This window comes from Callorhinus ursinus, unplaced genomic scaffold (assembly GCF_003265705.2).
Source record: "Callorhinus ursinus isolate GAN/ISIS: 27379988/994484 unplaced genomic scaffold, GSC_fseal_2.0 scaffold28, whole genome shotgun sequence".
In the NCBI taxonomy this organism is placed as follows: Eukaryota; Metazoa; Chordata; class Mammalia; order Carnivora; family Otariidae; genus Callorhinus; species Callorhinus ursinus.
The window spans coordinates 579139-595462 of NW_027397090.1; the positions used below are offsets into that span (position 1 = coordinate 579139).

A 16324-nucleotide genomic window follows, 5' to 3' on the forward strand; every position below is an offset into this window, starting at 1 on the left:
GGACAGGCGAGAAGTGTCGAGAGGCAGAAAATGTAAAGCAATTACTATTCCTGAGACATTCTTAAAATAAATTCCATCCAGGGTCAGTTTCTCATTTTGTAAGAGGACAAAAATGCTCTTTTTCTTGCTAAGTCATTACCAGAATGACAGCGACACTCTCCTTGTGCAATCTAGGTTTCCTTCTTTCATCAGCAACCCTTTTGACTTTGCGGCTATGCAATCTTTTAAATGCCAGTACCTTAAAAACTTTGCCAGCCAAGAGAAAACACAAATTCACCATGAAGGAAGTTTCAAACCTAAGCTTTCCCTCCCAGCCTGCATTCCCAACCAGATGGACAAAAACCCAGCACCAGTAACACAGCAGTGAAGAAGGACCCAACTGTGCTGACCTGATTTAATTTACTGCACTGGCCCCATGGAGCATTTAGCTATCCTTTAAGAATGCTTAAAGCACCATGAAAAGCTGCAGTGGGAATCACCAAATCACCCTCCACCTGGACCGACACAGCACAGTGGTTCTGGGTGAGATTCCAGTGTGAGCCAAGAGAATCGAGTAGCATTCACCAGACCGAGAGCACTGCATCTCAAAGGCATTTGGCTGTTGAGCTTTTTGTAGGGAGAGATGGAGGGGGAGAGAATAAAAGATAATGAGACACTTTGGGGCAGACCAAACTGATGATTCTAATGCTAAGAACCATCTGCCAAGCATATTTTCCTTCATTATGTTGTTTACATAAATAAAATAGTCCCTTGCTAGGAGGGTTTAAAAATGTGTGGGCACATAAGAAAACAGAGTTCTTCAGTTTGCCTACATAATCTAGGCAATAAAAACTACTCTAAGGAAACTTACTCGTCAGGCAAAATAAAGGCCATGAGGCATTTATTTGGCCTTCTTCAATTTTGGGCCTACGCTATTTTAAGTCTGAGCAACTGGAGAAAAAAAAATCTGCATTTTTCTTAAAAATAAATGTAGAAAAGATTTATTTTATTAATGTATATTAACACACATAACAGAAAAAAAGGGGAGGATCCTGCAAACTTTTTCTTTATAGGTCTCCCTTTGCTTGAAAGACTTCTTAATTTCTTTAAGTTGTCATGCCAATGGATTTTTCATGGTCAGGCTAATTGGCGGCAGGGGGGTGGGATGTGTGTGTGATTTCATAAAATTAAGCAGGTCATTCCTCACTTTGAAAGCTCAAGTTGCCTCGGAAACACTTCTGCTTCCATGGTCAACTAATTTTGCCTCTTTTGTCCCACAGGACCCAGCGTTAGGGAGGCATCATTTATTTACGGGCCTTTCCACTGGGCTTCAGTGATCAGCCAATAATACTGTGGACACACACTTCTAATGGCCTATGTTTTGAAACTGAGTCTAATCTAATGGCGTGGGGCCCAAACTCCTTTTCCAGCACAGCCATTAAAGGATGTAGGTTATTGCTGTTGTCACCATTGATATTTGTCATTGTAATGTAATTAGGGCCCTAAAATGATGCATTACAGCCCTTGGCACAGCTTCTATTAAAATCTTTTCTTCTGCTCACTGAACTGCGACCTGCTTTCTGATGAATAACAGACAGACAGCTTTAGGGTAAGGAGCAGATTCATCAAAGAAGTATTTTTCAGTTTTGGGGAAAGAGAGGGGGGAAAAAAGGCAACCTAGGAGGAAAAGCACTAGGGGAGGAAACGCCACAAAACACATTTGAATTTCATCTGACCACTTGAAATTCTGATTGCATCTGATGAATCTTGCTTAGACAATATATTCCCAGTCTTTGAATCACATGGTTAATCAGGGCTCTAATCTGCTATCCATCAGCCTATGCCAGCGCTGTAGCTTCCATACAAATTGATAGGTGATGTGGCTCATGCATCCCTGAGCAAGTACATTCACAGATAGCCCATTTAAACAGGCCAAGATTCCAAACTACTGCTGTTAGGGCTGCTGCATGTTATTGTGGTATTCCAGGCTTTACAGACACTGCTAGACTATTGGCTTTAGATGCCCGCGATATTCCAAAATAGCATTAACGGCCCCAATAAAAGGACAATTGTTTATGCCAAAACATAACAAAATAATTTGTTTTTACAGTCACGGTTTGTCGAATCCATTAACAATTTTTGATATTTTGATTATGTCTTCCTCTACCCACCAAGACAGTCATTTAAAAATAAGTTTCACACTATTTTCCTACCCTCGTTTCACTACCATTCTATTTCCTCCTTCTGTAATTTCCCACCTTTATGCCAACCTCCGGTAAAAAGAACCAATAAATGACCATCCCTACACACACACACACACACACACACACACACACACACACACACACACATCCACACTCCAAACTGGGCAAAATATTTTAGAAAAAGGCATTCTATGAAAACACCTTGGCTGTGCACTCAACACTTGACACATGAATGCTGACAGGCTAACACCTCCAAAATGGAGATGGCCAGTGGCCTAGTGGCATGATCAATTGGTAAAGAAACAGAAAAACATAAGGAAGAAGCTTTCAACGCTTTTTTTCGTCATACTCCAACTCAAGAACTGTTGGAAAATGCTTAAACTACCTTGCCATCATGGGAAAGCAACATCATGCACTGAAAAGAATGCCACAATTCAATCATTAGATTAAAAAAGTAACAAATACTGAAGAACACAGTATCAAATATATATTTTCCTTATCACTTATAACAAATTACATTAGTCATTTAAGTAAGACAAAAAACTGGTTAAGCCTACCCTTGAATTAAATTACATCCCCTCAAATAGTTGTAATATAATAAAAATCTAATTTTTATTTAGATTATTTCCGCCTATGTGATTTCCTTAAAAAATTAAACAAATTTTATTTTTATGACATAATAAACTTGAGAGTAATAGAGGTAACTTTATTTTAGTAATCAAAGAGATGTATCAAAAGCAATTATTGGTTTAAAAAATATCTCTTGGAGTTTTAGTCTCTCATCAAAATAGGAGCAACACTACTGCACAGTATTGTTGAAATAAAAGAGAAAAACAAAACATTATTAGGAAACCCTTTTAGGAGCCAACCAGAAAACAACAAAACACAAATATAGTTTCAGAAAAAAAATTCTTGAAGAATAACATTTCACAATTAATTTGCTTTCTATAGCAGTTTCTTTGCCAAAAATGTTAAGAGAAACTCTACCTTATTAAGCATTTATCAAGAACATACATTCACCAATTATACAAAACCCTTCAAAAAAGTGAAGAGAAATTTCTTCTTAGTCTATCTGAAATCCTTCTCGGAGTAAGTACAAATAAATCCTGCAACCCTCTCCTTCACCCTTCTTTTACCTCTACACAACCAAAAACTGTAATTTTTTATTTCAATCAGAAAATAAATTATCTTTATTTGTTCATTGATCTGTTCCAAATTTTCTCAGAAATGGCCTAACTTCTGGAACTGATCCTGCTTGCCCCTAGATTAAAAAATCAGAGGACTAATGAGAAATTCTTTCCAACTTAGTAAAAATCCAGGCTAAACCTAATGAAAAATACTCAAGTAGTACTATTTCTCAAAACTGACAACTCAAGGGCGCCTGGGTGGCTCAGTCGTTAAGCGTCTGCCTTCAGCTCAGGTCATGATCCCAAGGTCCTGGGATCCAGCCCCGCATGGGTCTCCCTGCTCGGCAGGAGGCCTGCTTCTCCCTCTCCCACACCCCCTGCTTGTGTTCCCTCTCTCGCTGTGTTGCTCTCTGTCAAATAAATAAATAAAATCTTTAAAAAAGGGCGCCTCGGTGGCTCAGATGGTTAAGTGACTGCCTTCGGCTCAGGTCATGATCCTGGAGTTCCGGGATCGAGTCCCACATCGGAGCAGGGAACCTGCTTCTCCCTCTGACCCTCTTCCCTCTCGTGCTCTCTCTCATTCTCTCTCTCTAATAAATAAATAAAATCTTTAAAAAAAAAACTGACAACTCGGGTTTTTACCTTATCAAAATTCAACTTTACAAAAGAGGTAAGAATATACAATGGATAAAACTAATTTTTGTATTAAAAAAAGCCAAACTGGAATTAAGGTATAGAGATTTAGACCAAAGGTACTGTCAGCACTGCCGGCAAGCTGGTAAACCAGATGCCTATGTTTAATTTTAGTTCAGGTACTTATTTGTACAAAATATTTTATGTTGCTTAATAAAGCAATAAATGGAGTGATAACATTGTGAGAATCAATTTGATAAAACACTTATCAGTTTCCATAAAGGACTGATTCAAACTACTAAGACTTTTTTTTTTTTTTTGCAAGTATTAAGACTTTTAAAAGCTCTCATCATCCCACTTCCTCTAATAAGAAAGAGGTACTATCTAGGAGTACTCAATTAATCTTACCTTGAACGATATGAAAGTGTCAATATTCAACCAATTTTTAGTCACCACCCAACCCCCCCCACCCCCTCCGGGGAGTTGAACTAAAGGAATGATTCTACTGACAGTAATACCTCAAAGCGATGTCAATCTGCTTTGCTTCTGAACTCATATCTATGCTAATTTACTGAGTGTAAAGTATGCTATTAAGTACCCAGTATGTAGTTCAGTTCATTGCATACGCTGAAATACAGTTTGTCCTAACAAGATATACGGGTGCTACTGTTTGTGATGCTAGCCCAAGAGTACACAGGGCAACGCCCCTCCTGAAGAGTATCACAGTATACCTACATTTCGTGAAACTATTCTGATCCGTCCCCAAGGAAAAGCTGCATTTTACTGAAGCATTTTTGCCATGATTAGAAAAAAGTGCCCTTTCCTCTCATCTCTTGAGCTTTCTGTAAGGTCTTTAAGGGAAAAGGGAAATCCCAGATAGATGCCTATTATCCTTACTACACCTTCTGGGCTCTGGTTGTGTTTAAATACAGCTCCAAATGTTTGAGAGTGATACATTATCAAGGTTAAGAATGACGATCACTGTGCCAGACATCCAATTACTCCTACAAGGTCAAATCATTTCGGTTCTCAAGTCTGAAAAACACTGTAACTAATTTTATCATGATTATATTCAGCTCCACCAGAGGGGAGTGGCAGGGAAAAAAGAAGGGAGGGAAAAGTGGGACGTCAGGAGTCGGAAAAGAAAATGACTTTCTCTGGTGAGCCTGACTTCAGCCTTCGAGGAACAAGGTGGAGCTGGTCCTCTGACCGGATTACTCTGAGTCCTAAGACACCCATGCAAATGTTCATTCCTTCGGGCCCAGTGTGTCACAGCAAGGCCTGCTAGCTACTGTCTGATTTCTCTTCTTTTCTCTCTCCCGGTCTCTGAATCCATCAATCAATCTCTCGAGCTGTTTTCACCTTACTCTTTCCTACTGACGTAAGTGTACAGGTGCCTTGGGATGCTGATTTACAATTAAGCATTATCACACTTAGCAAGAGTAGAGGGAGCAAAAATATTCCTTGTACCCACAGCAGGTGAAGATCATCTACCTTAATTTTTCCCAACATGATCTATGTGATCAAACTATATGTGAGAAACACCTAAAGACAGAGGAATTTGGGATATTGGAATAAAACCAGTAAGACAAATAAAAACACTAATGGTCCTTACAACCTCTCAAGGATACCTACCTCCAAGAAAAGCAATAAACCACCTTCTCTACACTGAGAGCCATGCTCTTGTTTTTCAGTCTATCCTCTTACATTAGGCTAAAGACCTCCTTGTCTGTTTTCTTCTTCTCTCCATTTTCTGGAAAACCTACATCTATATCCACATTTCCTTTTCTCTCGTCCTGTCAATTCTAGCAAGGCCTCTATTGGTTTCCCCTTCCCCCTCACAATCACATAAAATTTCAAGTCTTTGAAGTCATCACTGTCAAGATACCCTTCCAGCCCCTTAGACTGCTTTCTCACTTAAATAAATAGCCAGTTCCTATCAAAACCAAAGTTGTGCCCCTCTGCTTGAACTCACGCTGCTCTGCCAAACACTCCCAGGATCCAGGCAGAGCAGGCAAGTGAATCTGTGGGCCCCCACCTGGCCTCGAGCGGAAAAGGGAAAATCATCCCAAAAACGGGGGTGAATAAAGCATGCAAGGATGAGGGAGAGGTCCCTGTGCCTGGTCTTCCCAAGGCCCGCTGCCTACTCACCTCTTCAGTCCCAGCCCATGGGCACATCCCACATCTCCACTCCCCATCCTCTGACTCCTCCCAGTCATTCTCGGGCCCAGTACAGTCCCTTCTCCACGGCGTGATCGTCTGAAAGCATCTCACATGTTTTTGTTTACATGAACAGAGAGTAGTGCTTCTCAAATTTTAATGTGTATACAAATAATCACCCAGGAATCTTGTTAAAATCTCTGCCTGAAGTGGGGCCCGACAGTCTATGCTTCTAACAAATTCCAAAGTGACACGGACACCGCGGGTATACAGAGAGCACCCTGAGTAGCAAGGTTCTACAGAATGCAGGCTCAGTGAAGGCAGAGATCTCGGTCTACCACCCCCCTCTGTGGTAAGTAGAAGACACCCAAAAATATCTGTTGAATGAACAGAAGCAACTGCAGTTCAGTTAGGTGGTAGGAATCTCCTAAAATCTTTTACAAGCACCCTAAAATTGTTTGGGAATAGTTAAGAGCACTTCGCTCGTAAAGGAATATCCACCTGGAAGACCTGCTTGTTCTCTGGTTTGGTTTGTTTACCTTCCCAACACACATCTTTTCTGGCATTTAGGATGCCATGCTGCTCCAAAAGAATAATAAGTAATCACAGTGGGCAACAAAAGGGAATGCAAATTCACTCTGGACAATTCCTGACTGCTAAGTAAATGACTACAACTTCCATTCTGAAACCTTGGCAGGACATGTGTTTTAAAAGGTATTTTAAGAAATATGATAAAAGGAGATGCCACTCAGCCTCCTTCCTGAGATTACTCACACCAGACTGCTAATCACCTCACCCACAAGAACTGGGGTATTTGTTAGAGAGCACAATGGGGGAGTGCCTCATATGCTGAGTCAAGAGAAGTCTCCACAAGGGTATCTCCAGAGTAAAGCCGGGAGATAACCTGAACAGCCCAAGGAAGGGCCGGGCCCGAGCTATGCACTGGCATCCATGCTAGCACAGGAAGTAAAAGGAGCAGTTCCTGGTAATTCGAGGCATAGCGGGTCACACTCAAACTATCACACATGCAGGGCAGTTCACACATGCCAACCCCACTCAGAATGTGGTCAGAGCCTGGCTTCGGGAGCCATAAACACAGCGGCAGCAAGAGGACTCGTACAGAGAACACAACCTTGGATTCCCTGCCAAACAAAGGTCAGAAATTGCTGGGACCCATGCATAGATTCAAATATGCAAATCCCCTCCCTACCATCCCTGACAAACCTGTTTGAATACCCTCACTATAAGGGGATGGTTTTCCATAGAATGTACTAATTCCTGATGGGTTTTGTGTGCTTTTGTCCTCGGTGCAGTGTATCTCACACAAAAGTCCACCATCACTCAATGAATGATTCCTCACCCAAACTCTCTGACTCACACAGGTGTGACTCCCACAGGCCGAGAGAAGCCACCTGTGACAGGCTGGTTAAAAAATTTAAAAAGAAAAAAGAAGTCCCATACCACAGACTGAGGCCTCTCTATAATCAGAAAAATAGCATTATCTCTATAGTCAGGCTCATATCTACTTTTTCTCTCTCTCTCTTTTTTTTTAAGTACTTTACGAGATAGGTTGAGAAAATTAAAAGTATAAGAAACTACTACCATCCCCTTTTGTTCCTGTATTTCTAGCTACTGTTCAAATGTATTTCAAGCTGCTTTTAATTATACTGTGCAGGCAGTTTAAATATTTAAACGTGTACCTTAGAAAAAGCCAAAACCACAAATGTATGGCTGCCTTTCTGTCCATTCAACAAATATTTATTAAGCACCTACTATTTGCCAGGCCTACTTTAGGTGCTGAGACACAGGGGCGAACAAGACAGAAGTCCCTGCTGTCATGGAGTGCACCTTGTCCGGGAGGGAGCCAGAAGCGGACAGACGGGTAGACGAAGAGGAATTTCAGATCCGGGAAGTGCTGAAGAAGGTACAATGGGGGTTCTGAGAGAGAAGTCTGGGGCAGGGCATGGGTCTGATTTGGATGAGATGAATAAAGAACGGCACATAAAGAACTGACTTAAAAGCTGAGATACCGCTGGAAGCAGCATCGCCCAGAGCAGCTCCTACACAGCGTCTTGCAGATGTCGTTAACAGGTACCATACTCCCTGACCAGATGACCTCACCGGGCTTACACAGAGTTAAACAGGTTCCCTTCCTTTGTACACCTCTGACCTCCCATTCGATAGCGCTAGTTACAAATATTTGGAAAGGAGCGCAGGAAAAGCGGTACCAATCAAACTTGACTGCAGAACCCTTTCTTCTCAAAGCTCTTAGAGCAGATCACACTTTGTGGGCAACTCTGAGCTGGTCAAAGGTTTCCAGGCCTGGCTTTACACCAGCATCACCCGTGGATCTTTCACAAACACCAACGCCCAGGCCTCACCACAGACCAATGAACTCACGCTCTTGGAGGGCAGAACCCATGCTTCAGTGCATTATTTTAAAGCTCCCCAGGTGAGTCTAATGGCAGAATTGAAAACCATTAAGCTAGAGCACAGGACGTGTGCAATAAAAAAGGAGTGGAAAATAAGGACAGAAAGGGCTCACAGGGTCAGCCTGTGGAAGGTCCTGAATGCCACACTAAAGAGCCTGAACTTTATTTGCAAGGCAGCAAGGACCTATCAAGGACAATTCCTGGGAAAGCTATGATAAATACCAGACAGGAGGTCAAGACAGTCCAGTGCATTTCAGCCCTCCCCCCCCTCTTGTCACTGATTATATTTGAATGGCGGTGGAAGAGATTTATAACCACAAAACATACCACAAAAGGAAAGATGGAGGATGAAAGATAACTTCAGAATAGGAATATGAAATCCCATAGCACCACAAACTTAGGAAATTCAACAAGATGTTTTCAGATTCACTCCTACTCTAAGCTAGCAGCTATGGTGGGAATGGCAGTGAATGCCGACTTGATCTGGACTCTGAAGTGTTTATAATCTAGTACAGTCAAAGACCAAATGCAAATAAACACAGTAACAGACAGCATATGGTGCCTAGGTGGTGCACAGAAGAGCCCTAGAAATGAGGGTGAAGGTGGACAAAACCCCTTCTGGCTGAAGTCTTCACAGAGGCTTTGGAGAGAAAGCTACATGTGAGGCCATATTAATTCCACCGTTTCCAATAATGGTCTACTCTCCTGCTAGGCACTGTGTCATAGTCTGAGAAACAGAGCAGCTGAAGAAGACAGGATTTATAGAGCCCATAATCTAGCAAATGAAACAGACACTGAAAAAATACAAAATGCACAGTATTTAAAAATGCTTAACAGAGGACTCTGGTTCCCTGAGTAACTGAGGGTGAAGTGAGTCTTAGAGACAAAGGAGAGAGGGGCAGGGAAAAGGGCAAGAACATTCCAAAAAGGATCAGCCTGCTGCACCAATGTGCGACATTCATATTCAACAAACAGGACAAGTGAAAGAAAGGGGGCAGTAGCAGCACCAGATGTGGCTGACGAAGCAGATCCACAACAGCCCAGGGTACTGGTATTATCTTCCCCCAGGCTGGACCATCCTGAAAGTCATCTTAAATATATAAGGCAGCTAAATGTGCCAATCATGGTCATGTGTATCATCGTCATCCTAACGTTCAAGGAGTTTCCCCCCCGCACCAGATATTTCACTTCAATGCAGAACAACTGAAGAGAATTACTCTGTCCTCATTATACAGATAGAGCCAAAGAAGAACCTGGGTAAGTAATTCACCATGCTCAGATGGCTGGAGAGAAGTAAACAGATGCAGGAGTAACTGGGAGTAGATTCCGAGAGACCAGATGACTGACTGGGTGTGGCGAATGAGCAAGAAGGAAAGGCAATCATCACCTGCCCCCAGGTTTCTGGCTTGGGAAACTGGGTGGATGGTTCTGGCATTTCCTGAAGTAGAGATCACTGGACCACAAACAAGCAGGCTGGTGGGGGATGATGTCATCTGGGGACACTGAGAGTTTAAGTACTTTTGAGACACTGAATGGAAATGAGGACTTGGTTCCATACGAGGCTCTCAGAGGAGAGATGCAGGCTGTAGAAAAAATTTGGGATCCATCTATTAAGAAGAGTGCACAAGGTCACCAAGGTAAAGGGTAAAATGAGCAGAGAAGAGGAAGAGAGCCATGATGGGAATTCTGGCTGGATTTCCAGGAGTGGAGAAGGGCCCCTAAAGAATGACCCAATATGGACAGATACCGAAGTGTTCCCTGTGTTCCCCTAAGCCCACGTAAGGCTTGGTGACGGAGGGGGCAAGCAAAGGAGACACACTGCACAGGGAAAACTAGCAGCACGTTGTGACCTCCCTAAGATCTGGAAAATTAGAAGGAATCCATGATCCCAACATGTAAAGCCTGGGTATGGTGTTACCAATCATTAGGACTGGGAAGTCACAGGGTTAGTTTCAAGGTGTGTTGTGGGGGGGGGGGCAGTTATGTAAGGCAAAGGGAAAAAGCTGAACTCAGATGATGAAACATTCTGGAAAGCACACCAGATACTGTGAATGATACAACTGTGGAGTGTCAAATCCCAGGATGACTCTAATTACTAGTCCAGCTAAACCATGACTTTCAGCAAACCCCTAAGTGATTTGGGACTCCCATTTCTACACCCATGAAATGGGAAGAATATTAGCTGCCCCATATCTGCTTGGCAGAAATATTTATGAGGATACACTTATGAATAAAATCCCTTAAGGTAAGTAGTTCTGTTCTAAGACAGAACTGAGATTAGATAGTGCTACAAATTGAGTAGCTGTATTATTAGGTATTGATTCAAGCTTAGGCTCTTCCTGTCTCTCAATTAAGAATACATCCCTCACTAATTTATACTACACCAGGCAAGGGCTGCAGATCTAAAGGGAATGGGGGGGTGGGGGGATGGGGCAGACTCACTGGCACAGTGATAACAGAGGACAGTGCTTCCCGACTGATTGGGAAGAGTGAGGTCACAAGCCCAGCCCCAGAAAATCTGCTGTTTCTCCACTTTCTTGCACTATGACCCAGAAAAGACATTCTAGTATTTATGTTTTGCTACTGGCAAAGGATCTCTCTTCCTATTTTCTTGGTAAACAGATACTTGCCCTGGATGCAGTAAATTTTACATACAGTAGTAAAGAGTAAAGAATAGCAGGCTGAGGGGAGAGAAGGAGAGGTAGAGGGGAAGTCAGGCTTAATTTCAAAGCTTCTTGTAATTTAAGACTACAGAAAACAGTTATATGAGATTTAAAGAAATGTGTTCTTTCCATTAGAGGTAGATGATGAAAAGGAAAAACAAAAACTCTAAGACAAGTTATTAAGAATTCAGAAGTACTCAAGAAGAATTTAAACGAGTTTTGCATTAACCAACGCACAAACTGCAGTGACTCTGAACAGCTTCCCACTTGAGATAACTTACTATTTTGCACATGTCCCTACCACCTGTAACTTGATTTTACTTTTAACCTAACTTGCCTCTATATTTACTTTTTTATCTTTCAGGTTACACCTTCCTTTACTTCATGAACTTCTATTTGTCTATTCCTAACTAATAAAACAACCCTGATAAACCCTCTGATTACATATTCTAAAGCAGTGCTACTGAAGAGCAGGCAATCCTCAAATTGTCAGCAAAAAGACAGAGGTCTTGTGCCAGAATTAAATCAACTACTATTCAGTTCAGCTAGGTGGGGTTTTTTTGTTCTTTGGTTTTGTTTTTTAACAACCAAGACATGTGCAATGAAGAAAGCGGTGTGTTGATTTACAGTCTGGTAGAAGCTCCTTATTGTTAACGCCCACCTATAGCACACTGTTCGTGCAGACCTGCTCCAGTCCGCAGACCACACTGAGTAACACTACTCTAAAGCAACACTCCCACACTGCAAACTGTAATTTCTTATTGCCTGGGACTTTGGAAAAGGTGGTAAGTATATTCCTTCAAGGCAACGAAATTCTCTAACACAGCCCTAATAAATGGAGCATTCTCTGATCCCTGCCTGGTTTACATGGAGAAGCTAAGTGGCCACAGTTATACTTAACTGCTTAAGGGCAGCTGATGGCCTAAAAATCCGTTCTGCAGACACCCCAGACCTCAGCGGGGCCATCCCGCTAGATCCCGCTGCCTGCTGGTCTGATGCCATGCTACAGCAAACAAGAGGAAAGGACTACAATTATGAACAGTACTTCTTTATTTCTAAATGACAGGGTTAAAGAAGAGCATGGCCAATGTTACCGCTCAAGGATGTTTGTGCTTCTTCCACAACAAGATACACCTTAAAATTGGGGAGTTTTGCTTGCTTAAAATTAGGTTGAATAAATTTTCTGTAGAGAATGTGCTCACATGAGAAATCAAGTTAAGACAAAATGTACTACTTCATGGTTTTCTTTTTCCCATTTACCTAAAATACTGCTCAGAAATTAGAGGTCAATATGGGCAGGGTAGCCACTGGAGGATGAGAAGAAAGGAGACAGAATTTGAAAGTGTAAGCACCTTTTAGAGTGGGGTCCCAGTGAGCAGAGGAGGGAAGACTGGAAAGTGCCCCCCTTCTCTGTAACAAAGTACCAAGCCCACCAGCCACCAGTTGGCATGCAGTCAGGCTGCCTGAAGCAAGGTACTATTAAAACTACTTCACTCTGCTGAACTGTTCCAGAAATGCAGGTCTGGAATCTAAACAATGAAAGGTTATGCAGATACCACACTACCTATCAATCCTGACATCTTAAATCAGGGGTGTCAGTCAAGCAGCACACGGACCTCCCCCATGTACTATATAAACTGCATCATGGAAATAAGTAATGACTAAGAAATGGGAGAAATTTTAGAGATTTTATGGCTCCTTGCTACTCAACTTGTGGTCAGGAGACCAGCAGCATCAGCATCACCTGGGCATTAGATAGCAGGCACCACTCCAACCCCGCTGAAATAGAATCTGATTTTAACAGGATCTCCAGTGATTTGTATGCACACTAAAGTTTGAGAAGCACTGCTTTAAGTCACTGGTTCTCAAGCCCGCTGCACATTAGAATCACCCTGGAGCATTTAGGAAAATGCTGATGCCCAAGTCCCAGGTTCTGGGGCCTGCGAACCAGCATTTTATAAAACATATTGATCAGGTCCTATCCCCTCGTTTTCTAGATATGCATGAGAACTGAAATTCAGGGAAGTTAAATAATTTACCAAGATCACAGGGAGTTACTGGCTAAATTAAGAGCAGATCCTAAAAAAATATTTAGGATTGTGTTGCCCACAAAAAAGATAAAGAAACCATAAAGTTACCAACAAATCAAAATTAATTTTAAAGGTCTAAGGTTTCATTTTACTACACATACACTTTCTGTACTTTTGTACTTTTAAAAGAAATAAAACACACACATGTCTATTTTATGTATTACCCTTTGAACCTTGACCAGTACTTTTGATGAGGGGTAGGCAGACATAATTTTCCATCAGCCAACAGCACAACTGCTGGAGAGAGTGAGGCCTCAGCCTTGGGCCTCTGCCTAGGTCAGCAGTTAGCTCAGAGTCGAAGTATCGTGGGTGATTCTTCTTTCTAAAAGTTCTTTAATGTGAATATATTACCTTTTTATCAAAAAAGCAAAGCACTTCAAAACCACCTTTTAAAGATCACAGTTTAACTTATATTGAAAAGTCCAAAAACAAGGACAATCACTGTGGTCCGATTATAGAAGTTTCCAAAAGCACAGAACTGGCACTGAGCACATCTGAGACAAGAAACTTTCGCCACAACTGCTGAAACCTTTCTGCTGGCTGATGATTATGTCATTACATTTAAATCACCCATAAATTAGCACTAGATACGTGGAGGTGCGGTGGGAGGTGTGGGTGGAGTGAAGGAAATGAAAAGCTGTGGTCAGACTTGAAAAAAAAATACCCCAGAAAGCAACGTATGTTTCTGACAGTTGAAAACAAACTGCATGACAGACAGCAAAACCACATTTCCGCATGTGTTTTTTTTTTTTTTTGGAATGGATCTGTGGTTTTATGCAACCAAGCAATATTTTGGTTTACCAAAATGTACCCTATGGCCTTTTTAATTTCATGTTTACTTAACTTTCCTTACTATCATTGCTTTTCTCATTCCACTACAGCAGTTTAAGACAAGTGTCTAAAGGGGGGAAAGTTTAAAATATAGAATATGCCACATTAGGGAAAAAAAAGAAGAAAATTAACTGCATACATAATTTGCACTGACTGAAGCATCCACTGTAATTTCAGTATTTAGCTCCTACATAATGAACAATGGGGATAATTATTTCTTTGGAAATATTGTAGTTTCTCAAAACAATTATAGACTGAGACTCGTAGTTTACACAAAATTTCTCAACACAAAAAGGAGATGGAATTACTGACCTACCCAAAGTCGTTGACCAAATGATATAAAAATTAAAAAGAAAAAAAAAGAATGACTGGAGCAGTTTCCATAGCTGATGAATAATTTAGAGGATTCTGTACCTATTTTTAATGTTTAAAAAATTTAAAAAGGAAAAAGTCAAAAATCAGATAATTTGCAAACTCCCACTATTATATCTGTAGAAAGGTAATGGCAGTAATCAAGTAAAAATGATGAAGAGAAACACTCTCTCCCATAGGCTAACACAAAGGCCACACACCTTCTTTAATACGGTAAGTTCCTAAATCCACTGTCTGCAAAGAGCTGCCTGCCAAGTCCATCCTGGCCTGGGTATAGAATAAAGGCACAAATACAGGTCTTATGTAAAAGAATCCTTGAGGTTCTTGGCAGGAGTATAGATTTGGCAGGAGATAAAGGGAAGATGCGGATATGAAGGCATGAAGGAAAGAGAAGCAACAAATGCACTTTTCTTTCCTCCCCTTCTTCTATCACTCCCTCCTCCCCAGGCACCTCACGCCCAGCATAATCAAGAGCAAGTTCCCCCCCTTCCAAGGTTGCCTTTTCTATCAGTGGTACGAGGATTCTGTCAGGCTGCAGGGGTCAATGTCTTAGGAACTCTCTCCTATGCATTTACACACCCCTCATCCAATGAACTGCTGGGTCACTTGAGTTCCTCCTTGCGAGTCCCACATCCCTCCTCAACCCTGTCCCTCTCCAGTCCTGCCCCTCTCCACTCAAATCATTTCAGCCAGCATTCACTGAATATCTGCTATCAGGGCCCATGCTAGCTGCTGAGAGTAAGGCAATTAGCAAAACAGACATGTCCTTGCCCTACCATCTGATTAATCTTCTTGCCTTCCTTCAATAGCCCACATACTATACTAGCATTCAAGGCGTTCTATAAATGAATCCCAAACCTGCCTTCTCAACCATTTCTTCCCCTATCCCAACCAAGCTGGAAACGCTAACCAGAGCCTGAATATATACAGCCCTTTCCCATCTATATGGCCTCCACTTGGAATCATCCCCTTTCCTTTCTTCCTGTCTAAGTGACCCCCCTCCTCTGAGGTCCCACTGAAATGCCCCTGCATCTATCTCGGGAATAGCATCCTTAATCACTCCTGACTTCCTCTCTTCTGTCTAGGTCACAGTGCCATCCACACAAATGCCTTGTTTTGTTCACATTGGTCCAAATGCCATAAAAAGACTAGAATCTCCACGGAGGCGAGCCTATCACCTCTTCTAACTCCCTAGACCTCAAAGTGTGCCCTACAGGTGGTAGTGTGAGATCAATTAGCATTTGCTTAAAGAACAATTCAAAGCCAACTCCACCTTTGCGTTCCATCTGAGGTCTCCAGCACTACCTTCTCTCAATGTAGGAAGACTAAAACAACCTCAGGAGGATTAAGCTCTTGTTCATGTTTAAGTCTTTAGATTATGATTTTTTTTTTTTAAAGATTTTATTTATTTGACAGAGAGAGACACAGTGAGAGAGGGAACACAAGCAGGGGGATTGGGAGAGGGAGAGGCAGGCTTCCCGCAGAGCAGGGAGCCCGATGTGGGGTTTGATTCCAGGACCCTGGGATCATGACCCCAGCCGAAGGCAGACGCTTAACGACTGAGCCACCCAGGCGCCCCGAGGTTATGATCTTCTTGACCTTTGTAGGTCCTGTTCTAGGTATTTCAACTTGAGAAGCTAAATATTTCCATTTTAGATAGTTAATTTTTAGGGTGAGCTCCAAACAAATGTGGCAAAAGCATGCCCCCAAACTGGAAAATCAAATACAGGCCCACCTCGTTTTATTGCCATTTCACTTTATTGTGCTTCACAGATACTGCATATTTTACGAGTTGAAAGTTTGTGGCAATCCAACACCAAGAAAATCTATTGG

At 41.9% G+C, this 16324-nt stretch overlaps 1 protein-coding gene across 9 annotated transcripts in view; it reads right to left on the reverse strand.

Moving 5' to 3' along the window:
* Positions 1-16324, reverse strand: part of TLE4 (TLE family member 4, transcriptional corepressor) — a 142104-nt gene that overhangs the window by 107283 nt on the left and 18497 nt on the right. The window lies entirely within an intron of this gene.